Below are 25,574 nucleotides of genomic sequence, written 5' to 3' on the forward strand. Positions count from 1 at the left end.
CCGATGTCACTGTGCTGGCATCCACTGCTTCATCTGGTTGAATGAAAAATAACCAGTTGTGTCTTCAAGAACATTGTGTGTGCTTGATACTTTTCAGTTAAAGTCTAATTTGTGTTCTTCTTGTAATTTTGCTAGTCAGAAGAGAAGGGTACAAATAATCATTTAAGGCAGTAAGTGAACAGACCACTGGACTCCGAGTTCCTGTGGGAAGTGGGTCTTGTTTCAATTCCCCGATATTCATTTAGAGGGTGGACACCACGCTTGGCACTCAGTGTGTGCTGAATAAATTCTTGCTGAAATAAACTGAACTACATCCACACACCACAGACAGCAGAGTGGGAGGGGGTCGGCGAGCCGTTTGAATCCATTTCCGTTTTCTTCTAGAGCAGGGCGCAGAACTGTCTCACAAAGATGTGTGAGTGAACACTCGAATTCGTTATTGAGGTTCGAAAAGAGCCCTGTGAATAATCCAGAGCCAGGGTTGTCTGTCACTGTAGCCAGAGGAGAAAGGGTCATCTTCCTAAATTGTATCCTTTTCCCGCCTCTTTAAGTCTTTGTTTTTGTAGCTCTTTGGAGCTGTGGTTCTAATTCCCGGTCTATCCCAGATTTACTGTTTGACCTCAAAATGAGTCACTTAATCTCAGTTAATAGCTTAAGTTTCCCCTTCAGTGAGAGCCAAAGGGCCTTGGCTATAGTTACAGTTAGCAAATATCAAGCCACAAAAATTGGATATATTTAGTGCTATCCATCATCTATGTAAGGCTAATGGATATGAATTATGAGTACAAAGCCCCATTTAAACACTCTCAACTCCTCCCAAATTCCCCCTTGGAGGTTGTTAAGTCACTGTGTCATGTAGGAAGAGGGGAAAGACAAGGAAGCTGGGGATGGTTGCCCCAAACCCAAAGGAGATATTCTGGCAACAGAGGGCAACAGGAGGAAAGCTCAGCTCACTTGTCAGGGCGACTGTCATCTCCTGACCAACAACTTGCCGTCCTGGAAAAGAATGAACTAGTCTCTGCTTTTGAAAAATAAATGAAAAAGACAGCTGTCCACTCCAGCCTCATGTTAAGTGAAATAAGATGCAAGTTTACAGAATAAGTCAATAATGTTGTAATTATTCATGTTTTTCCAGGATTTGCCACTTGCTTTCTTCCAATCCTAAGTATTCCCCAGGGACTTTAAATAAGCTAGACTTTAAAGATTAGATTTGTGCACTGTCGTTCAATAACAATCTGAAAGAGAGAGGAGCGTGTATCTTATCAAAGAGAGTGATGGGTTAAGAAGTGAAGCAGATCTCTGCAAATGACTGAATTTCATTCCATTTTATATTCCTCTGTATATATGTACCACATCCATTCATCGAGATGTGGATGGACCTAGAGTCTGTCATACAGAGTGAAGTAAGTCAGAAAGAGAAAGACAAATATTGTCTATTAATGCATATATGTGGAAGCTAGAAAAACGGTACTGATGAACCTTTTTGCCAGGCAAGTACAGAGACACAGACATACAGAACAGACATTTGGACATAGAGAAGGTAGGTGTGGGCGGGATGAATTGGGAGATTAAGATTGACGTATATACACTACCATGTGTAAAATAGATCACTGGTGGGAACCTGCTGTATAGCACAGGGAGCTTGGCTTGGCACTCTGTGACAATTTTAGAGAGGTAGGATGGGGAGGTGGGTTGGGAGGAGGCTCAAGAGGGAAGGGATATATGTATACATATAACAGAATCACTTCGTTGTATTGCAGAAACTAACACAACATTTTAAAGCAACTATACTTCCCCCCAACCCCCTGCTCCTTGGAAGTAAAGCTATGACCAACCTAGATAGCATATTAAAAAGCAGAGACACTACTTTGCCAACAAAGGTCCATCTAGTCAAAGCTATGGTTTTTTCCAGTGGTCATGTATGGATGTGAGACTTGGACTTATAAAGAAAGCTAAGCACTGAAGAATTGATGCTTTTGAACTGTGGTGTTGGAGAAGACTCTTGAGAGTCCCTTGGACTGCAAGGAGATCCAACCAGTCCATCCTAAAGGAGATCAGTCATGAATATTCATTGGAAGGACTGATGCTGAAGCTGAAACTCCAATACTTTGGCCACCTGATTCGAAGAACTGACTCAATGGAAAAGACCCTGATGCTGGGCAAGATTGAAGGCAGGAGGAGAAGGAGATGACAGAGGATGAGATGGTTGGATGGCATCACCGACTTGATGAACACGAGTTTGAGTGAGCTCTGGGAGTTGATGGACAGGGAAGCCTGGCGTGCTGCAGTCCATGGAGTGGCAAAGAGTCGGACACGACTGAGCAACTGAACTGAACTGAACTGATACTCCGCCCTCGCCCCTGACTGTTTTTAAAAGTGAAGCAGAAAAAGGAGAAGCTACTATTTCCTCCTGCAAGTGCTGTCCTACATTTCCCAGGGAGGAAACAGCACAGAGATGAAAGCCCATATTTCTATGGGAAGGATCTAGAAGAGCCCTGATGGATGACCCACCTCTGCTACAAGAGAACTTAGAGCAGTTTACCTAATGGGTGGGCTCAGTTACAGTGGTCATGGTCACAGTGCAGCTAACGTTCTCGTAGGGGCACTGATCAATCTAAAACCTTGAAGATAGTGTATTGCCAAACTTCTCTGGTGAACAGGATCCATGCTGATTGAAGCGTCAGACCTCAAATTTGGCTGCATTCTCTTCTCCTACTCTGTTCACAAGCACACATGTTGACTTCTGCAGACACCAGGAGAGTGCCTTTGGGTCCCCATTCACCTTGCCACTCAGCCAACAGCACCATGTGTGAACTCACTGAGTAACAGGTATAATGGATGGACACTTCAGTCACATATGAAAACCTCTAAAGCTCCATTTTCAAGGACTGTAAATCTTATATATAACATTCCTGAGTGACTGATGAGATCGGTTCTCCACACAGCAGAACACTCCAGGAATCTCTGTGATAACATGAGTTTATAAATTTGTTTTCTTGTGACAGAATTTACAAGCTCCATGATTTATTGTAGAACTCAGTAAATATTCAACATGATAAAGTGCTGAAATTGGAAGTAACGACTCACACATGGACAGAATAGAAGTTACTATTTCTTAATGTGTAGAGGGAAAAAATCAACCGTTAATGAGTCTATTTCAAAATAACAATGTACTATTTAAAAGAACACGGTGCTGTATATACGTCAATGCTATATCTCTCAATTGGTCCCACCCTCTTATTCAAAATGTTATATTCCATTTGCTTTATTATGCTTTATTTGTGTGTACTGTGCTTAATGAGTGTATTCAGGAAACCCTGAAGTTCATTCCTATGGTATTTTGACCTTAACCCCATTCGAGTTTGAGTATTTCTTTGCTTTATGGAACCACTAGATGTTCCATGTTTACCTTAAACTTCTATTGTACAGACTTGAGCCATTTCTCAAAAAACCCTGGTTCTTTTTATTGGAGAGTGGTAATTAGAAAAAAAAAATCCGAGTGTTAGATTTGCTCATTTCTACCAGGAAGTCATTGTTTTTAGCCCCTTAAGTGAACAGGGCAAATCAGGAAATCTCTTTCAAAAAAAAGAGAGGGAGAGAGGCATTATTAGTAGCCATTTTAATTAATTTCTAGTTCATTCCTTCTGTGTTTCATCGTGGGAAAAACATATTTAAAATCTTTTTCCTTTTATAGAGAAAAGCGACCACATATATACTTTTATTCCTTGCTTCCCTTTTTCTCTTAATATTATATTGGAAATCACTTCACTCAACCTGTCATGATCTTCCTCAGTCTTTTTAGGTAGATGATCTATTCTACTAGTCTTCTAAGGATGGATTGCTATGTTGTTCCCTAATTTTTCCTCTACAGAATTGCCACATTGAAAACCGTTGTACGTACGTTGTTTCATATAGATGGAGGCCCATTTTTAGGGTGAATTCCTAGAATTGGCATTGCTGGGTCGGGGGTAAAGGTATTGCTAGATGTTCTCAAATTCCCTTCCACAAGGACTGGTAAAATGTTTTGACATGCAATAGTCTATCTTGTCTTTTAGAAATTTTATTCTTATTTTATATTCCCCATATTTTTTTGAATACCTTCAAGGCACAATCTATTTACTTATCTTCATGTGCTCCACAATACCTAACACAGTGTGTTGTTCATAGAAGATTCTCAATTAAATGTTGAATGAGGGGGTAAATGAATGAATAAATGAATTACTGGGCTATTCTTTTCCACCATATCAACATCGTTGACCTACTTGACAAGAACCTGGGACCTGACTAAGGTAACAGCATTTTTCAACACCACTCTACATGTTAGCATAGAGGACATGAAGGATTGATGAAAATGCAAGCAAGCAAGAAGAGGTGGGATGCTAACCTTGAACCTCTGAAATAGTGAGCAAAATACATTTGATTAACATCTATAGTGTGCTAGGCAAGGTAGATACAAAGTATATGAAGATATGGCAATGATGTCATGGAACTCAAGTTGTTTACAACTTAGTTATGTCTACAGGGATCAGGGATATACACATACACACACAAGAAAGGGCAACAGGTCATAAAGATCAAATGGATGGTGCAGACATTCTAATGCAGTAGGAGTTAAGAGGATGGAAAACCAAATCTACAGCTTGGAATAAGGAGATTGGGACACTGTGGACACATTTCATTGCAGCCTTGAGACTTGATTCCCATGAAGCAGGATTCAAATCGAAAGGGCTGAGGAACAATGGGAATTTATGGTGTGTTCTTCCTCGGTGGCTCAGATGGTAAAGAGTCTCCCTGCAGTGCAGGAGACCCAGGTTCGATCCCTGGGTTGGGGAGATCCCCTGGAGAAGGAAATGGCAACCCATTCCAGTATCCTTGCCTGGAAAATCCCATGGATGGAGGAGCCTGGTAGGTTACAGTCTGTGGGGTCACAAAGAGTCAGACACAACTGAGCGACTTCACTTCTTCTTAAAAAAAAAAAACAGTAAGTAAATCAGTCTGACTGAATCAGGGAGGTTATATGGCAGAACAGTGGATATTGGAACTTACTGTTTTAGGCCAAATTCGGGGGAAGCCATGAATACCCAGTAGAGAAATATGGTGATCATGGTAGCTATAGTTTTAGATGGTAGTAAATTTTCATGCTTTTTATGACCTTCTATCTTATTTCTTCCCTAAGCTCTCAGGAAATATGTCCTTGTGAGTCTGTTAAAAATAGGGTCAGTACCCTTCCCAACTCCCAAGGGCTGAGCAGTGTCAATCAAAGGACCTCAGTGAATAATTCGATATTGTTTAGGGATGGACGCTCTACCTCAGGCAGAAGCACTTAGAATCATCAAGGGGTTGGGATATGAACTTGGGGAGAGAAGTCCCTACCTCACTGGAATTGCTGAGCTGGGAGGATGTAGTAGGGGGCAGTCAGTAGGGGTACTGCCCACCTCATGGTGAGAGCCAGCATGCAGAATAAAGCTTAGCTGTGATGGACAGAGTGAAATGTTGAAGGGACAGACAGAGGTCTCACCATCCTGAGAGCTCCTGCGTCCATCCTTGCCTGAATCAAAAGCCTCTTTCTGACTCACAAATTTTGTGAAAGCCAAATTTTCTCCTTTCGTTTAGCTTGAGATTGGTTCCTGACACTTTTCATTTGAAAGAAGGTTGACTGATAGAAGAGGTTTGGATTTCATCCCACCGATCAAAGCCTCCCAATTTGGTTTTCTTTGATCACTGGTCCTAGGAAGCCTTCAAAAATGGAATTTTTTGATAAAGCTAGTTTAGGAATATTGCCTTCCAAAGCCTCCTTTGTAGGGTCACTAACACATTAACATATAAAGTATTCAAAGAAGTCCTCTTGCAAAGTAACTGTGCAGGAAAGCTCCCATTTGCCCCCAATTGTCCCTCCCTGCCTCATGTATTATCCCCACCCTGCTGTGTGCCCTGGGAGGAAGACTTGACTTTCTCTATTGGTGAACTCCCTTGCGTTTGGCCTTAGCTGGGGTTGAACAGGAAGCTGAGGAGGCAGGAGAGTGAGGTGGGAGCCTTTATCCCCTGCTCTCTGCCCAGTGACCGGGGTCTGCTGTATTCCTCAATTCAAGGATCCAGGTCCTGTCCAGTGTCCGTCTCCTAGTACAGTAACCTTCCTCTCTCCCTCTCTTCAAGCCTACGGGTAGTTTTTATTTATTTATTTTTAAAACACTTATTTGGCTACTTCGGGTCTCAGTTGCTGCACCTGAGATCTTCATTGCGGCGTCCAGGCTCTTTGTTGCACAGGCTTCTCTCTAGTTGTGGTGTGGGCTTTAGAGAACTCAGTCTCAGCAGTGATGGTGCACAGGCTTAGTTGCCCTGAGGCACGTGGGATCTTAGTTCCCGGGCCAGGGATCAAACCTGTGTCCCCTGTATTGGAAGGCAGATTCTTAACCACTGGACCACCAGGGAAGTCCCCAAGCCTAGGGATAGTTAATGACTTCCTACCGGTATCAGCCCTGGACTACTCACCTCTCCTTCATGGCTTCCTCAAGCACTGCTCAGTCATTTACTAAACCTGCCTTAATTTTGAGTGTGTCGTCTGTTTCCCACCAGTACCTGAGGACCTGACTGAAGTATTACTGTTAATTATTCATTACCTCCTAATTTATTAAACCCATAACTTTTTTCCTAAGTTGAGGAACACCTGCAAGACTGACAAATCACAGATTTTGACCATATACTTTGGTAAATGTCTTCCTAGGCAAGGGCTTTGGTACAGGATTCTGAAAAGATAAAGGTAGGCTAGGGACTTCCAGGTGGTCCAGTGGTTAAGAGTCTGCTTTCCAAGGCAGGGGACTTGGGTTCAATCCCTGGTTGGGGAAGTAGGATCCCACATGCCAAGGAATGACTAAGCCTGAGAGCCATGACTACTGAGCCTTCGCATGCAGCGAAAGATCCCGTGTGCTGCAACTAAGACCTGATGATGCAGCCAAATAAATAAATATTTTAAAAAATTAATAAAGAGAGACCAATACGGTGAATTTACACATTGAATTGCAAATTCAAAGAAGCAGCTTCAATTCTGCCGGGGCTTCTCCCGCCTTTTCCACTCTTACCCTGGAACATTCCTGTATAAGAATGTGATTTTTCCACCCAACTGGCACAATCTCATGGCTTTTAGTTAGGTCTCAGGCTTTATGACCTTGGTGTACAGCCCCTTCTCTCCCTGGGAACCCCTCTCCCTGCTCTTCTTCTATCCAAAGATGGTTCTTTAAAAAAAAAAATCAACAACAACAATTCACATCACCATCACCCATGAACATTCCCCAAAGTGCCGGAGCTCACTTTGTCACTCACGTGGGCATTGCAGCTTGCTGTATTGCATGACTACTCACACATGTGTTGGTGAAGATCATGTTTTAAACTTTTGCCTTGATAGTTAACTTCTCACAAGTTTGATTGTTTCCAGAGCTAGATTGTAAGCTCCTTGACAACAGGGACAAGATCCCTACACAAAAACACACCCTCTCCTCCTTCTTGTCTCCACTGACCCCAGGGATACATCATTTTTTCACAGCCAGTTAAAATCCCATCATGGTATAAAACATTCCCTGGTCATCCATACCAAAGGGGATTTCCTTAGGCTTCTAAAGGGCTAGCATTCATTATCCACCAGAGAAAACACTCACGCACTCTGAAATCTAGTCTCATCTGGAACTATTACTCATGACCGATTATTAATTACTTCTTTGTATACTTCTTTCTTGGAGCTTTAACAAGTTTAAAAACCCAACCGGAAGGAGGGGACATGTGTGTACCTAGGCCTGACTTACATTGATGTATGGCAAGAAACCAACAGACTATTGTAAAGCAATGATCCTCCAATTAAAAATAAATACATTAAATTTAAACACCCAACTGTGATGGATTGAACTGCATCCCCCAACCAAGTTCATATGCTGAAGTCCTAGTCCCCAGTCCCCCTAAATATGACCTAACTTGGAAATAAGGTTGTTGCAGATGAAGTTAATGAAATTGAAGTCGTACTGAAACAGAGCCAGCCCCTATGGTCCTTGCTCCCCATGTCTTCAGCCTGCCTTTTGTCTGTAGAAAAACTTTAGCCAAAGAATAAGTTTAATGAGAGAAGTAAGAAACTGCAGAAACAAAGGAAAACAGCCCCATAAGACTAAATGATAGTTCAGTCATCAGGCAAAGTCAAGGACCTTTAGTTCCTCTTTAAGAGCTCTAGGTAAGATTCTAAGCCACATCCTTTGAGCTGTACTGTAGATACTGAAACCCCCACCAGGTGGAAGAAGTTACATGATGACCAGACCATAGTTATGACATAAGCTGCCACAATTCTAAGAACTGACCTCAAAGAAATGGGAACATACCGACCCTGGGACTAAAGACTAACTGTACTTAAAACAGCCAAGATGACGTTGATCAAACCACCAATGACTAATTTCAAGATGATGGTCAGAGCTGACAGTGCTGTTTCTACGTGTAACCCTCTTCCTCCATCTATAAAGGCTCTTACCCACTGGCTGCCAGTGGGGGCAGTCAGCCTTTGGACAGGAGTCCACCCTCCTCCCTGGCTGCTGACACCCAAAATAAAGCAAATTTTCCTTTCCACCAACCTTACATTTTTATTGGCTTCTGAGAGGTGAACAGTGGGACCCCACTTTCAGTAACAATCCTAGAGTTAGAGTGGACCCCAAATCCAATACAACTAGTATCTTTATTAAAAAATGTGTGTGTGGGGGGGGGGTGGAGAATTTAGACCCAGACACACACGCAGAAAGGATGCCACATGAAGACCCTAGTTATCCTGGGCTTCCCTGGTGGCTCAGTGGTAAAGAATCCGCCTGCCAGTGTAGGAGACATGCGTTCAATCCCTGGTCTGGAAAGATCCCACATGGCATGGAGCAACAAAGCCCATGAGCCACAGCTACTGAACGTGTGCCCTAGAGCCTGGGAGCCACTACTGCTGGAGCCCGCGTGCCCTAGAGCTTGTGCCCCACAACAAGAGAAGCCATCACAATAAGAAGCCCACGCACCGCCACTAGGAAGTAGCCCCTGCTCACCACAGCTAGAGAAAGGCTTGTACAGCAATGAAGACCCAGCACAGACAAGAGAAAAGCATTTTAAAAAAGATTATAGCTATCCTGCCATAAGCCAAGGAATGTCAAAGATGAACAGAAACCACCAGAAGCTAGGAGAGAGGCATGGAACCGTCTCTCTCATAGTTTCAGAAGAAACCAACCTTGCCAGCACATTGATCCAGCACAGACTTCTGGCTTCCAGAACAGTGAGACAAATCGATTCCTGTCATGTAAGCCAGTCCATCTGTGATGCTTTCTATGGCCGGACTTAAATAAATGAGTACAAGTACCTTAGGTACAAGAACCCTATCTTGGAGCCTCTTGGAGTAGGGTTCCAGATTCAGATCCATCACTTGTTACTAATGTCACTTCTGGAAAGTTAATTTACCTTTCTGAGCTTCAACTGTCTCCTCAGTAATATGGATACAGTAACATTTATTTTGGAAAGTTGCTTGAAGAAGTAAAGACGATACATTAAAATGTCAGGCGCAGTGGCTGACACTGTGTCCAATAAGCATTAAGTCTTATAATCATAAACCTCTCCTTTTCCAAGTGGGGAACTTGGGTCCAGACATGACAAGTGCCTGTCTAACTCACATGGTTAAATAACAACAACTTTCCGCCCCAAACCCAGATAGTTCATGTCTAGTCCTATGCATACAATGTCTTGCCTGTCATTGCTTAGGAGAACAGTTAGGGTGGTGGCATTAATTTAGTGGTGCTTTGTTTCTGTTTGTTTGTTTTGCTTACTGCTGTTCTGTAGGTGGAGACTTTGAATTTCAGGAGTGGGACCTCTGAAGTTTTTTCCATCCACAGGTAACTAAGCCATATCTTAAAGTAAACCATCTCTCCTTTTTTTAAAATTTTTTTGGTACAGAATTAAATTTCTTTGCTTAAGAATGGTATAATTATTTGTTAACGACATTATAATTAAGAGCACTAATTATTGAGCAGAATATATATGAAGAGGCTACTGGAACATCTCTGCTTTGTGTGCACAGATATTCTCTGCATGCTATTATTAGATGATGCTTGGATTAATTTTAAATCCATATGCCTCCCAAATGCAGAATCCTCAGCTTATGTACATCTCTTGATGCCTGTGATTCTTATTGCAAATTGTTTCCCTCTTGTTTTGAATTGATAGTGTGAATTCTGCATCAGAATGCTCGGTTTCCTCCCAGGTTTATCAGATGAAATGCTTTCTCTTCCTGCCCCCTAGTTATACCTATTCTGGTGGCGTAAGTCAAAACTGATGATGTCTGTTAAACCATGATTTTATTATATAATTGATCATTAATGGTTGTGCTTTGTATGCAATAACATGCTGCTCATCCAACTCGATGTCTCTCAACAGGTTGAGAAATCAGTCATGAGCTGAACAGGTGGAGCCCAGGAAAGGTTATGTCCACTCTATAAAGGGACCGAGGATCTTGTTTCAAATACTGGCTGGATCTTGGGGAAACCACTTTAAAATGGCAGATTACCCATGAAAAGAGTGAAAAGAAAAAAGCATGAAAGTGTGAGTTCTGAGATCTCAACAGATTTTTCTGTCGTCTTCCATCATGCCATGACAACCTACATCAGAGAAATCTCTTATTTCAAAATTGCAGAGGATATTGAAATCTCTCGAAACAGAAATTTGGAAGCCCTTATTTCTGGGATAAAGCTGCCAGGAAATTAAACTAGAATCAACCTTTGACAGATTATTTTCTTTTTTTTTTTTTTAATTTTTGAGGACCCTAATCACCCTTCTCCTAGCAAACTTCCCCAGGTGTCGGATCCACACACGAGTTTGAAGCTGAAAGAATGGGGAAAGGAATCTTCAAAGGAAGAAAGGGTTCCTCAGGCTCAAAAGCAGCCCTTGCTATCAACAGATACTCCAAGGACAGCTAGGAACTCCCAGGGGCCAACGGCGTTGAATGGAAGTAACCCTGTGTCTTCTCTTTCATCAGCTGGCAATTTCAAAAGCATTTGTCTATTTCTCCTGGCTTCAAGAGTGGCCATCCAGCCAGTCCACGCTCATCTTCCATAATCGCAGGATAAAGACCTTGTTGACAAGAGCACAGAATACATGGTGCCCTGCCTCCCGTGTGTTTTCTGTTTTCAATCTCAAAATGGGTATTGATGGACTGCTCATCCGTGTTCCTAAAGGCTAGGTAACAGGGCTGCGGGCAGAAGTGAGAGGGAGGAATAGGGTGGAATCTTGTGTCTGACTCTTTGCAACCCCATGGACTGTAATCCACCAGGTTCCTCCATCTCTGTTCATGGGATTCTCCAGGCAAGAATACTGGAGTGGGTTTCCATTCCCTTCTCCAGGGGATCTTCTTGACCCAGGGGTTGAACCCAGGTCTCCCACATTGCAGGCAGATTCTTTGCCATCTGAGCTACCAGGGAAGCCTCTCTCTTAGCTGCAGAAAACCTCTATTCTTCTCCAGTAGAAATTCCAGGCTTGACTTCCATCAATATTAGGGATCTCCTAGGGGCTTCAGGGAATTCCTAAATCTCTTGAAATCATATTGTGCGTGCATGCATATGTGCATTTGTGGGGAAGAGGTTCAATAGCTCTCATAGAGTCTGCTACTAAAAAAAAATGAAAATACTGCTTCATAAAAAGTTCTCTTAAAAGGTATGAATTTAACCTTGAAGTCATAAATCTGATGTAATAATTAACACAAAAGTTTATATCAGATAGACTTTATGAGGACATTTTAGTCGACTGTAAGTCTTGAGTGTCTGATTATTAAAGAATAATATGGAAAGGAAGAGATTGCTTTAAGTGTTCAGGGAGTCCCCTGGTGGTCCAGTGGTTGGGATTCTGCCTGCCAGTGCAGGAGCCATGGGTTTGATCCCTGGTCTGGGAGGATTCCGCATGCCGTGGGGCAACTAAGCCCGTGTGTCACAACTACTGAGCCTGAGCACCACAGCTGCCGAAGCCTGTGCCCAAAGTCTGTGCTCCACAAGAGAAGCCCCTGCGGTGAGAAGCCTGCACACTGCAGCTGGAGAGCAGCCCCCTCTCACCACAATCAGGGAAGCCCATGCCTATCAGCGAAGACCCAGCACAGCTAAAAAATAAAGTAAGTATTTGTCTTAAATGTTCAGGACATTGAATCCTCATAGTGACTTGACATATGACTATAATGATTCACTTCAACAAATATTTCTTGACAGCTAGCTATTTTGGACATGGAAAACTTGGTAGGACACCATTTCTAACCATCTCGAGGGACTTACTTTCCTTAATAGAACAGAATAAGCAAATAACTAACCTACAAACAAGAGGACTAAAACTGCTGCGGTCTAAAATATGAATTGAAATTGGGAAAGACTGGCGAACTGGGGAGTCCTTTTGGTTTGCTTGAGAAATAATGAGAATATGAACTTGTAGAGTGGCAAAGAAAATGAAGAGAATGGATACATTACAATTAGACTTGTTTTATTCATTCATTCATTTGTTCTTTCTTACTTTAATTCATCTCTTTCATTGTATCAGACACTTGTTAGAGATACTCAGCAAAAAGGTGAGTAATGTAGAGTGTCTGTGCTCACAAAGCTCTCTGACCAGTCCTGAGTAGCTCCTCTAATCTAGCAATTCAAAAATTAGTCCCACCCCTATGAGTGATAGGCTTCCCTAGTGATTCAGACAGTAAAGAATCTGCCTGCAATGCAGGAGACCCTGCGTTTGATTCCTGGGTTGGGAAGATCCCCTGGAGAAGGGAATGTCTATCCACTCCAGTATTCTTGCCTGGAGAATTCCATGGACAGAGGAGTCTGGTGGGCTACAATCCATGGGGTCACAGAGTAGGTCACAACTGAGTGATTAACACTTTCCACTTCCTATGAGTGATGACAGCCTTCAACCAGAACCATTCACTTGACATCCTTTCAAATTCTGTTTCCTAAGCCTACCGATTTCTGGTCACATCTCATTTTCTTGACTATGGTTCCACCTCACTTCCTTGACAGTACTCCAGCTTTCATCTCTGGCTTCACTTCTTACGTTCATTTCCTACTTCCTGTTTGGCGTTAGGCTGATTTCATGTACCTTGGGGAAAGCCTTGCCCAGGCCAGCCAAGCCCTGCAGTCTCAGCAACTTGGCACAATCTTCCTGGCTGCCTCCCTTCCACCCAAAGGGTCCAGACCCAGACATCCAGAGTCCAGCCGTAAAGACAAGTGGGTGTAAATTGATGAAGATGTGGTGCCATTGCCCTATTCTTAGGGGTCAAGTGATATGCTCTTGGGAGCACAGAGAAGGATGAACTCAGCAGAACCTGGTGAATTCAACAGGGTTCCACATTAATAGGACTACCTCCCCAAAGGAGCATCCATTGGTTTAAACCAGTACAGATCCCTCCAGATGATTAAATGACTAACTCTTAGAATCATAAATAATGAGAGCAGGAAGAGGCTTTGGAGATCATCAGATTCAGCCTTGGCATTTTTCACTGTGAAGAAAATGGAGCCACATGATCTTAAGACCCACAGGGAGTTTTTGACAGATTCCTACCTGCCCAACATATTTTTCCAAACAGTGCACAGCTGCATGACAGTTCAATTATAAAAGGAAAGGAAAAATAGACGTGTGTCACTTTGTTTATAAACTGCCTGGAGGGACCACATCATGAATGTATTCTTTGTGTGATCTATCAGAGTCCTACACCCTGATGCTGGGAAAGACTGAAGGAAGGAGGAGAAGGGGATGACAGAGGATGAGATGGTTGGATGGCATCACCCACCCAATGGACATGAGTTTGAGCAAGCTCCAGGAGATGGTGAAGGACAGGGAAGCCTGGCGTGCTGCAGTCCATGGGGTCATAAAGAGTCGGACACGACTGAGCGACTGAACAACAACAGACACTGATGTGTGTCCTTAAGGATTCCCGAGGAAATAGCCACAAGTGCAAGGATAAGTGTGGGTTTGAATAGAGGTGAAGCAGGCAAGGTAAATCTGAGCTGTGCTTACTGTATGAAGCAGATAAGATGGAGATGAACTTGCATAGCAAACCTGAACAGATGAAGTCTAAATTCACAACAGGAAGAGTGAGGATCTAATAGTCTAGACATGGGATCCCTAACCTCCAGGATCTAATGCCTGATGATCCGAGGAGGAGCTGATGTAATGATAATAGAAATAAAGTGCACAATAAGTGTGATACAATTGAATCATCCTGAAACTATCCCCACTCTCTCCCACCCCTGACCCTAGTCCATGGAAAAATCGTCTTCCATGAAACCAGTCCCTGGTACCAAAAAGGTGGAGACCGCTGGTCTAGATCCTTCTTACTCAAATTGCGGTCTGGAACTAGCAGCATCAGAACATCTGGGAGCTTCTTGGAAATGCAGCTTCCTGGTCACCTCCTCAGACCCACCGAATCAGAACTTGCATTCTGACGAGATCCCCTGGCGATTTATCCGCAGGCTGAAGTTTGAGAGGCAAACAATGGATCGCTTACTCCGGCTCTTTTCCCTAACTAGTTTAAATCACACTGAGTGTTAGCAGAAATTGACAAGCAGGACAAATAAAATTTCATAGGTACAGGGATGGGAGTGGGGGGGATACAAGAAAGCACAAGAGAGAGTCAAAGCTACATCGCAGCAAGAGTTTTACTTCTTGAGTTAGTATATACCTTTAAACAGCTACTTTCCTCCGAGCTTTAATTAATTGTTTTGCATTGGTTTGCTGTGTTGCAAGAGGGCCTGTGTTTGCAATTAAGTGGCTCTGACAGATGGGACAGAATGATTAGGTGTTTCTGCCCAAGAGACAAGAAAGTTACCTGTGCCCAAGAGTATATTTCTCCCATATGAGACGTGAATTCGTTTTTGTTTTTTTGTTTTTTTCTCAAAGAACATAACAGTGTACTTTTCTTCCTGATGAAATTCCTGGCAGACTGTTCAGATCTTTTGAAAAAAAATCATTTTAAGGAATAAATGTAAAAATGAGATCGTGAACAAGCAAACGAAAGTTGGATGTTAGCCACCATCATTCAGGTTGTGTTTTCCACTGGTCATTTACACATTTACAGATTCCAGGGAGGGCATGGAGACAGGAGTTCCGATCCTGGATGTCCCTTTGTAAACCCGTACAGTTGAAAACTTCTAAATCCCAATTAGGCTGCTTGAACCCACTGAGATGCCGCAAATGCAACCTAGTGGCTTTTCCCATGGGAAGTCAGAGAAGTGGAAAATATTTCAAGCAATTTGGGCATGCTTGTATAACCCTTTTGTGGAAATTCCTGCACTAACAATTTGCAATTAAAGTGAAAGTGAGTAAAAATAGAATGACCTCTCATTTCAACAATGAGTATATTTTGTAGACTCTGGTCTATGAATGTGCTTTTACATCTGACCCAAATGTAAGGATCAAAAAACCCCCAAATCACCCACATTCTACACTCCTCGCTGTATAGTATACCTATCAGGGAGCAAGTTGCTGGTGTCACCTTAATGATCATTTTTTTGTTGAGAGATAAGCTGTGACTGTATAAAAGAAGTAAATCAACAGTCAAGTGGGGACAGAAAGACACATTCTCCATCCAAATTATAGTTATAAACTTATCTGCAACTAAAGTGGTTCTCCCAGTTAGCTTGATGCTTGAAATTTCCATACTTTTGAGTCACTCCCCAATTTAGCATTAACTGCTTGATATCTGAGATTAAGAATTAATTTTTTATTTACCCAACTTTAACAAAAGCTTCCTTAGAAAAGTTAATCTGCAACTTGGGAAAAAACATAACATATACAACAAAAATAGGTGTATTTCTATACTTGATGCTCTACGTTATTTGTGCTATATTCTTCCCTTAACCTGGGGGAAAAAAAGAGTTCAATGTTAACTAGAATAAGTGTTCAGAATCGCTCTGCTAGTACCATTATTCCTTGATCCTTTCAAATATTTCTGAGATGCCATCGGATAGTTACAAGTTTGCTCTAAAATTTTGTAAACTCTATGACTAATGTGTAGAGTATTTATATCTTTTTTTAAAATGTGACCAACAGCATAGTCTTTAATTTCAAGTTAGGTACATTGAGTGATGCTCATAATTCGTATTTCTCTCTTTGTTGAAGACAGAGACAAAGAGTATCAAGGGCAGGAACAAAGAGAAACTGTTGAGTTATGTGCCTTAGAAACACAGCATTGATCTGGCATTTATATTTTTACAGAAAACAGTAAACAGTGGGTGTATTTGCAAGTCAGACCACTTGAAGCCATCCATCTAAAAGAATACATTACATGTATACTAGGGTGTGTGTGTGTGTGCTTAATTGTGTACAATTCGTTTTCAACCCCATGGACTGTAGCCCAGTAGGCTCCTCTGTCCATGGGATTTCCCAGGCAAGAATCCTGAAATGGGTTGCCATTTCCTACTCCAGTATTTATACCATTTGATGACTAAAAATATCCACCAAAAAAAATTTCCTGGGATTGAATCACCTACATATGCTAGACAATACAAACAAAGCTGGGCTGTTTAGAGGAAGAGAGATCATGTGAGTGAAAGTGGTCAGTTGATGGACTGAAGTGCAAACTAAAAAGAAGCCATATAGGCCCTTACCCAAGTCCCAGGGACATTCAGTAAGGGGTGAGCATCAAAGGACAAATTGTGAAGGAGGTGGGATTTTTCACTGATGATTTTGGCAAAAGACATTTGTCAGAGACTTAAGCAAGGCAGCAATGTGAATTCTCTATTTGAAAAAGATTATCTCTGGCCCAGGAGGGAGGGTGGCTACAAGAGAGATCAGTTTGGAGGTTATAAAAATTGGATGAAGCAATGTGAGAGTTTGAACTAAGCATAGTGAAAATACAGGGACGATGTAAAATGGATAAAATGTAGAGTCAGATGGAGTGAGAGTTGGGAGGGGAGCAGGGGGCCACAGGGTTGTGGTATATGAATTTTCTGTTTTGGGTGTCCCTGACGGGGTGGTGGTTCCATTCTCAGAGCTTGGGAACACACAAGGAAGGAAGGGAACAAGAAGGACTTCCCTTGTGGCGGTCCAGTGGTTAAGACTCCACACTTCCATTGCAGGGGGCACAGGTTTGATCCCTGGTCCAGGAACTAAGATCCTGCATGCCAGAGAATTTATCACTAACAAAAGTAATGTGCTTTTTATGTGGTTTCGTATCATTATCTTTTTTCATCTTTTGGACACCTTTCCAAGGTACTGCTTAACAATGAGGAAACTGAGGCTCAGAAAGGTCACGTGCCTGTCTGGAGCCAGTAGAATGTCAGAATAGATTTGAACCTACACTTGTGGAGCCTCAAAGCCCTTGTTCTTTCTTCCATCATTTTCCACCTTATGTCAGGGATCTGTCCTCAGGCAGCAGGCCTTTGCCAACAGAATTAAACAGAAGCAGGGTCCAGGTCAAGGGAGAAAGTCTGAAAAAGGTATGTGAGGCCACAGGGCATCCAGCCCCAGCATCAGCTGCTTCCCAGAGACATGGGGATCCAGGTCTGATCAGCAGCAGTGACAGGTGGGGGCTATTGGCAGTGGCCATGAAAAGGTGGCGTGTTCTATTTAGGGCTGGTGGAAATGTGTGTGGTGTGTACATGGATTAGAGAAATGCCAGCAACAGAGAGAAGGGGAGAGAGAAGAGGTGAGTTATAAATGAAGGATCAAGACCACGGGGAGATGGATTGGCCTGGAAGGAGTTAAAGATGTAACCTCCTCCAAGACAAGGAGGAGGGACAGATAGGTAAACACATCATTCATTTTGACGATGAAGGGGAAGGAAATTGATGAAGTTTTGACAAAACAACCTCTGTTTTGTTTTGTTTTTCATTTTTGGGAGGGAGGCAGTGAGATGTAGAACACTTAAGGAAAATGATAAAAAATGCAAACCAAAGTGTCAGGGAATGTGAAAACAGAGCAGGAGAACATGCATCGAGGAGCCAGCAGAGTCAAGAAATGAGTCGCCAGGGAAGAGGTAGCACAATTTCAGGATCTCCCTGCACCTCCCAGCAGCTCAGGGGAGACACAGGGAGGTAACCAAGCCTTAGGTAAGAGAGCTCATAGGGAAATAAGTTATAATACGAAACCATTAGGTGGGTTAAAAGCATCCGAATTACTCCACTGACTTTCAGTTCAGTTCAGTTGCTCAGTCGTGTCCGACTCTGCAACCCCATGAATCGCAGCATGCCAGGCCTCCCTGTCCATTGACTTTACAGACAATGAAACAGATTGCAGGGAAGTTAAGAGCTTTCCCCAAGGTCACCCAAGATCATCCAAGGTCCTCCAGGCAGCAGCTGGACTTGAACACAGATCTTCTGGTTCCAGCCTCCATGTTCCCACCATATCCGCTTCTGCACAATGCATCAATCAGTAAATGAAATTTTTGGCACCAGGGTAAGAACCTGCCTGCCTGCAGGAGGCATAAGAGACGCAGGTTCCATCTCTGGTTCCATCGCTGGTTCCTGATCCCCTGGAGGAGGGAACGGCAACCCACTCCAGTCTTCTTGCCTGGAGAATCCCATGGACAGAGGAGCCTGAAACGCATCAGTCCACATGGTCGCTAAGAGTCAGACACGACTGAAGCAACTTAGCAAGCACACACGTACAAGGTGAAAAAAAACCCAAACAAACAAACCCCCTTTTCTTCCTTTTAATTCTTGTTCACAGAAAAATAAAATCATATCTATTTCCTACCTTCAACATTTAAATTTTTCCCTTTCTGGAGTGGTCCCCAGTAACCCGGAGAACAAATGGGCTGTTACAATAGGGTGAAATGAAAAATGGTGGAAAGGAACAATGACTTGATTTAGAGGTAGTATCATCACTATATCAATTTCAAATGTTAAAATTTAACAAATTAAAAAAAAAAAAAAAAAACGCTAACTCAGAAATAGTCCATGGAACCAGATACATTTAGCTTGGAAAAGAGACAGCTCAGAGAATGTAGCAGCACTTTCTATAGTTTTTGAAGGGCTGTGTATGGAAGAGGGACTAGATTTGTCTGCATGACCTAAGGAAGTATCGAGTTGGCCAAAACAGTTCACTTGTGTTTTGGTAAGATCTTATGGAAAAACCTGAACAAACATTTTGGCCAACCCAATAGTTAGAAACAAGTAATGTAAGTAGTAAGAATTTGAGTTCAAGATAATGAAGTCTAATCATCTAACAGTCTTGATTCGAAGACAGGATGAGATACTTTTTCAAGTAGTGAGTTCCCCACCACCGAAGGGTTTCAAGTACAGGCTGGACAATAACTGGCTGTGGCAAGACTGTTGTAGAGCATCAACAGGGTAATTTTCTTGGAGCTGGATTTCCCAGTTTGTGAATGAAAGGCCTCCAGGGATAGGCTGGTGAGCAGTGGAGTTATTATAAGAGCCTGAAGCCACAGAGACAAGTTTTGCTTTAGATGGAATGAAAAATATGTCTGGCAAGTAAATATACTATTCTTTTTCAAATTTTGCAGATGATCTTGTGATCAGGGGTGGGTTGTTGCTATTTAGGCACTGAGTCGTGTCAATAGAGTACCAGTGGACTATGAGTTGTCAATAAATCTATACAGTCTTTTGCCACTCTGCATTTTCTCAAAGAACAGATATTAAAAGTATCACCGCTAGTACATGGAGGTCCTTGAAGCTTTTTTATTTTTATCTTATAAGGTTGAAAGGAGTCCTGTTTCTCAAAAAAGGTCAGGAAAGACTTCACTGGAGAAATTTAAAGTCTTTTCCAGTGCAAAGAGTGTGATTTCACAACTAAGGGTTCTGAGGGCCACAGTTGGATTTCAGGGGAAAATTCCCCAAGCCCTAGCAGGTGGTTACATTCGGCTCCCAACGCTTCAGCACATGCTCGCACACATACACATAAAAATACTCTGATACTATCCACAGAACAGTCACCAACCAGCTGTGTCTCATCAAAGTAGTGTTTAGAGACCCATCATTTCCTTGTTCCATAAGCTGACATATCTTTGCTGCTCTAAAGAACAAGGGTATATTTTTGCCACTGTATGTATTTAGGCAGTCATCCCATTTTTGTCATTTCCAAATCTCCTGACACTACCCTTTCAATGCTTCTTTCAGTCTTTAAATATTTGGTTCATACTCTTTTCAATTGCTTTCCTAGTGAAATTTTTTTTTGTTTAGAAAGAAGTACTGATGTCTTCACCGTTATCACCATCATAAGCATTTACTAAATGGGGACATTTTCTGATGCTAAGTAAAGCAGAAAGGTTGGGCCCCAAATCTGCTCTTTTTGAAAAATTATTCCATCAGGTAATTGAAAGAAAATCTGATTTTCTTATGCATTTTTTCTTTTTTTTATCGAAATAGAGTTGACAAAACAGAAAAATCTGATTTTTTATTCATAATTTTATTTTCTTTCCACAGAAATGATCATCTTTACTTTCTGAAAGTATTTTTTTAGTATTTATTTATATCTATTTATTTACTTTATTTAGCTGCATCAGGTCTTAGGGCATGTGGGATCTAGTTTCTTGACCAGGGATCAAACCCAGGCCCCCTGCATTGGGTGTGCAGAGTCTTAGCCACTGGACCAGCAGGGAAATCCTCCTCTGAAAGTAGTTAGTGATAGAAGATATTGGGGTCCCCTCCAAGGAAAACAGAGGGGCAGATTCAGTTTTTCTGGGAGCTCCTCACCTCTTCCTTCCACGCTATTCCCTTGTCTTCCGCCCCTCCCTCCTACCCCAGACACTTGTGGTATTTCTAGCTACTCCATGATAGGGTCCCTCACGCAGCAGTTTTTTTGCTCATCCTATGTGGGTGTTGCCATGTCTTGCAAAAACCTGGTGAAGAAGGCAGACTCAGCTCCAGCCACACTGTATGCTTTAAGTGGCCCAGATCAGACTCCCTGGCTGCAACTCTTTCAATACAGATGCTCCAAGACCTGAGTCCTTTACAGCCAGGGTCCTATCTCTGGATTCTTTTCCCTTGTCCTCTGTGAAATACCTCTAAACAAATAACTCATTGGACTTGCCTGGTGGTCCAGTGGTTATGAATCCACCTGCCAAAGGAGGGGAATGGGGACAGGGGTTTGATTCCTGGTTCGGGAAGATCCCATGTGCCTCAGGGCAGCTAAACCTGTGCACCACAACTACTGAAGCCCGCCCGCTCTAGAGGCTGCTCCGCAACCAGAGAAGCCACCACAGTGAGAAGCCTGCGCACCACAGCTGGAGAGCAGACCCACTCGCCACAACTGCAGAGACTCACACAGCAACGAAGACCCAGCGCAGCCAGAGATTCAAAGAAAGAAATATTTCAAAAGAACTTATTCAAGTAAATCTCAAAAATATGTTGTATATTTGTCGTCGTTTAGTCATTCAGTTGTCTCTGACTCTTTTCGACCTCAAGGACTGTGTAGCCCACCAAGCTCCTCTGTCCATGAGATTTCCTAGGCAAGAATACTGGAGTGGGTAGCTATTTCCTGTATTCTTCCCAACAAAGACACAGTGCAGCCAAAGATAATAAATAAATCTTAAAAAAGAATAACTCATTCAAGTAAATCTCAAAAATATGTTATATATTAAATATATTAAAACAATGCAATATGGTTAATAATAAATATTATGTAAATTTTTATTAATTAATATATATTGATATTAACATATTAATGTGTTTCTTTTATTCAAATTATAATTTTGCATGATTATAGTCTAGTACTTCTTCAGTAACAAAGGTCCTTAAAGACAGTGAAAATAAGGTTGGAAATATGGTTACCTATTTCTCATCCTGTTTGAGGCTGACGTCTGGAGGTGGTGGGCACCAGGCTAAAAATTATAATCTAGAGCACCAGCATCCTGTATGGCACCACCTGAAGTATTGATACAAGTAAACTAAGAAATCCACCAATAGTTCAGCCTCACATCGTAAGAGCAGCCATTCAACATCTCAGTTCTGCAAAAAAAGGTAGGAATTGCAGAATTCCTAGTAAAACTGGAAAACAGAAGTCTCCCCTAACACACAAATGCTAGCACCCCCATTGCTCCTTCCTTAGAAGGAGTCACTAAGAACCCTGGTGTTTAAAAACAGAAATTGAAATTAAGGATAGTTAAAGCCAAGAATCTCTGGCTAGTTCCAAAGAAATTAATCAAATATGCAAAATTTAATGTCACAAACTACTATATCATATCAACGCAAACAAAGAGGAGGTAAAGTAAAGACTGAACAGGTCCTGGAATCTTTGCGATGTTCTTTCTTGGTTGCATAATAATATGGGCAGGCAGGAAGAGGGGAAGCCACTGCACTGAGGTCTCCAGCAGTAGGTGAACCCTCTGGGAGCAGGGACTTGCTGTGATGAGACCAGGGAAGGACCGTGCAGCCAGAGACAGGAGCTCTATACTATTGCATTCCACTCCATTTCACTTCTGGACGTTCTCATTCTAGAAGCTCCATCGCTGCTTTAAATAAAAAAAGAAAATCTTCTCTGCTAAATTCTGTAGTTTTGGTGAAAGATTTAGGGGGATGAAACCATAAGAATGCTTTGAATTTTATGATGACCCAATGACCTTAGGGGTTGGTCCCACATTCTTAAAAGGCGTGTCAGGTAAGGGAATTCTTTTATGTTCCACTTTTCTTATTCATCAGAAATCTCTGGACTCTGTGGTTCCTTTTGGGAATTCATGTATCTGTCATACTTTTTAAATCATCACAACTTCTGCCAACAGAGAGGTACCCTAAGAAAGAGATAAACACCATTTTGCTTTTCAGAATTCTGCCTCGTCACTGGGAGTTGGGGAGAGAGAGGTCTCGTGACATAGTTTTGGCCAATGGTGTGTCAGCAGAAGTCTGCAGTGGGCTTTTGAGAAATGTTTGACTTTCGTGGTTTAATCAATGTATAAGGCTGATGCTTTTAGATCTTCCTTCTTCCTTCCTTAAATGTAGATCTGATGTCTAAAACAGAGCCAGTCATCTTGTGATGAGGAGGAAAAGACCAGGAGAATCGCCAAGACAGGACCCTGACATCACTGAGTTGCTCAACTGATGCTAAGCCACCTATATCCAGGCTTCTTGGCATGTGAGAAAAGTAATCTACCATCTGCTAACCACAGTAAGCTACCATCCAAATCACAATGGGTTGAATTGTCTGTCACTCACAGCCAACTAACATTTATAACTGACACAGGAGATTTTCATAGGCTTCACAGAAGGGAGATAACTTGTCATGAGTTTCTTCTAATACTGTAGAATATTTAATTAAAAATAAGAATACTTCTTAACCATGAATATCAATCAGTCTGGGAGCAGGCTGATATAATAGTAAATGAAGGCTACCCAGCAGTCACCGAAATCCAACAAGAAAGGAAAATAAAATCACTCAATTCACTTCTAAATTGTTCCAATTTTTACCACTGAGTAGAATTAAAATTAATTCAGAGTTTCTAGAATTACCTATATTGAGTCTTTGGTAATTAATCTTCTCATAACTTCATACCAACTAGTGGTATGAAAAATCCCTATAATAGAAAGATCCTTTGGGTGGGCTGAAATGTTCTTTCTCTCAGTTGAAATGAGACTGTTGTAATCTGTGTAATCTGCTTAGCAAGTCTCTGCTCCATTTATAGAAGCCGAAATGCCATAGTCACAGCAAAAACATAGGTTTAAGACAACTTTCCAGTAACTTAGGGTCAGTGATGGAAATTTCACATCCTCTAAGGGCCAGCAGGCCTTAGACTCAGGCTTCTCGAAGTGTGGGCCACAAGTCAGGAGCATTAAAGGGATCCTGGGAGCTTGTTAGAACTGCAATTTCAGGGGACTTCCTTGCTGATCTAGTGGTTACGAATCTGCCTGACAATGCAGGGGACATGGGTTTGATCCCTGCTTGGGGAACTAGGATCCCTCATGCCCTGGGGCAACTAAGCCCAGGAGCTACAACTAGAGAAGCCTGTGTCCTGCAACAAAGACTCAGCATAGCCAAAAAAGGAAGAAGAAATGCAATTTCGGGCCCCATTCCAGACCTATGGAGTCAGAGTCTGCCTTTGAGCACAAGCTATAGGATCTGCATGCGTGTTAAATCATGAGCACCGCCGCCCAAGGGTTCCTCAGCCCTCTGTCAGATCCTCCAGGAAAGGTGGCCAAGGAGCCCTCTGCATCCGGGGCAGGGGCTGATGGGCCGTGGGTGGCCCATCCACACACGGGGACAAACAGTGAAGAGGGAAAGAAGGGAAAAAGCCTGGACTTAGCGCTTGGAATAGCTCTTCTGTCTCAACCCAGGGGTGCTGCTGTTCTGCCGCCCAGGAGTCAGTCTGATGTAGAAGCATTCTGCAAGGCAGTACTTCTCCAGCTGTAGCCTGCGCGTGTTTCTTTAGGGTCTGGAGTCTTTTTTTTTTTTTAATATTACATTTTAATTTCATTGATAATCTTAAAAAAGAAATCACCATTATCAGAATCACATGGAACTCCGAACATCTCCATGCAGCATGTCTACTTCCAATGAGGATGCTATGCGGACAAAAATCCTGCACGAGTTTGAAAAGAGGAAAGTGCTGAGAGAGTCAATTCATTAATCCCATGGGCAAAGTTTTACATTCAAAAGAATCTGCTCCACTGCAGTCAGTATATACTCCTCTTGTAAGCAGATCCCCTCATTCTATGTACCAACTTGCAAAAATTCATTAGTAGCCAGCACAATACTAAATATATAGTGAAGCATTTTCCTGCTCCTTAGTCAAGCAGTAACTGGTTTTGTTACCCATTTGACACATATTCCAATTTCTCTGTGATGGTAATTTTATCTTCAAGAGAGGTGGATTGTTTTACAGAACTGCTTTTTTTTTTTAATTAATTATTTTAACTGGAGAATAATTACTTTACAATATTGTGTAAAGCATACTTTACAATATGATTTTTACCATACATCGACATGAATCAGTCACGGTTGCATGTGAAATTTGACATCCATGGGATTCTCACTGACAGTTTTGCTTCTGTATGAGATAAGATTTTATTGAAGTAAAAACTAAAGTTTTGAAAATGTTAATACTGTCATGAAAAATATACTTAGGTGAACAGTTATTAACAATAGTGTTATTGAAGCCACATTAGCACTACAGAAGACACAGGAAGGAAACCAAAAAGATACATAAATTAGATATAAAACTGCACTTGAAATTTAATTTCTGCAAATGGCATTCTTCAATCACATTAAAATTGTTAACATTTGAGGTGTGTAACTTTGCTTGTATTTAATTAATACATTTGTTCTGGCTTTATTGTTATATACTAACTATATAACTAAAGAGCTTTTATCTCATTGTATGACTTTACATATTTAGGTAATATTATAATAAAAATACCAGTAACAAAAGTTTATGATAATGATTTCTTTTCAAAAGAGAGGCATCCATTATTTAAATTTGAAAAGCATTCCTATAAGAGAGCTGTTTATCTGATTTGCCCATTCTGGGATCTAGAATCTAACATCTAGAATGAAGAGTGAGGCAGGTTCTACATGGTGTGTGTATCTACCTACAAGGTTCTTTGATGAGCATTTCATTAAGAGAACAAAATGCATCGGCTATAATAGCTGACCTCATCCTTTAAAATAAGAAC

At 41.8% G+C, this 25,574-nt stretch overlaps 1 long non-coding RNA gene across 1 annotated transcript in view; it reads left to right on the forward strand.

The window, feature by feature from the left end:
* The window catches only part of LOC109566685 (uncharacterized), a 51,706-nt gene extending 26,482 nt beyond the window's left edge, over window positions 1–25,224 (forward strand). The window contains exons 4-6 of the long non-coding RNA XR_002181871.2: window positions 9,829–9,881; window positions 10,423–12,142; window positions 22,908–25,224. This is a non-coding gene — a long non-coding RNA (uncharacterized lncRNA). The remainder of the gene's footprint in view (window positions 1–9,828; window positions 9,882–10,422; window positions 12,143–22,907) is intronic.
* Window positions 25,225–25,574: the final 350 nt, after the last annotated feature.

Source organism: Bos indicus, chromosome 12 (assembly GCF_029378745.1).
Source record: "Bos indicus isolate NIAB-ARS_2022 breed Sahiwal x Tharparkar chromosome 12, NIAB-ARS_B.indTharparkar_mat_pri_1.0, whole genome shotgun sequence".
NCBI lineage: Eukaryota > Metazoa > Chordata > Mammalia > Artiodactyla > Bovidae > Bos > Bos indicus.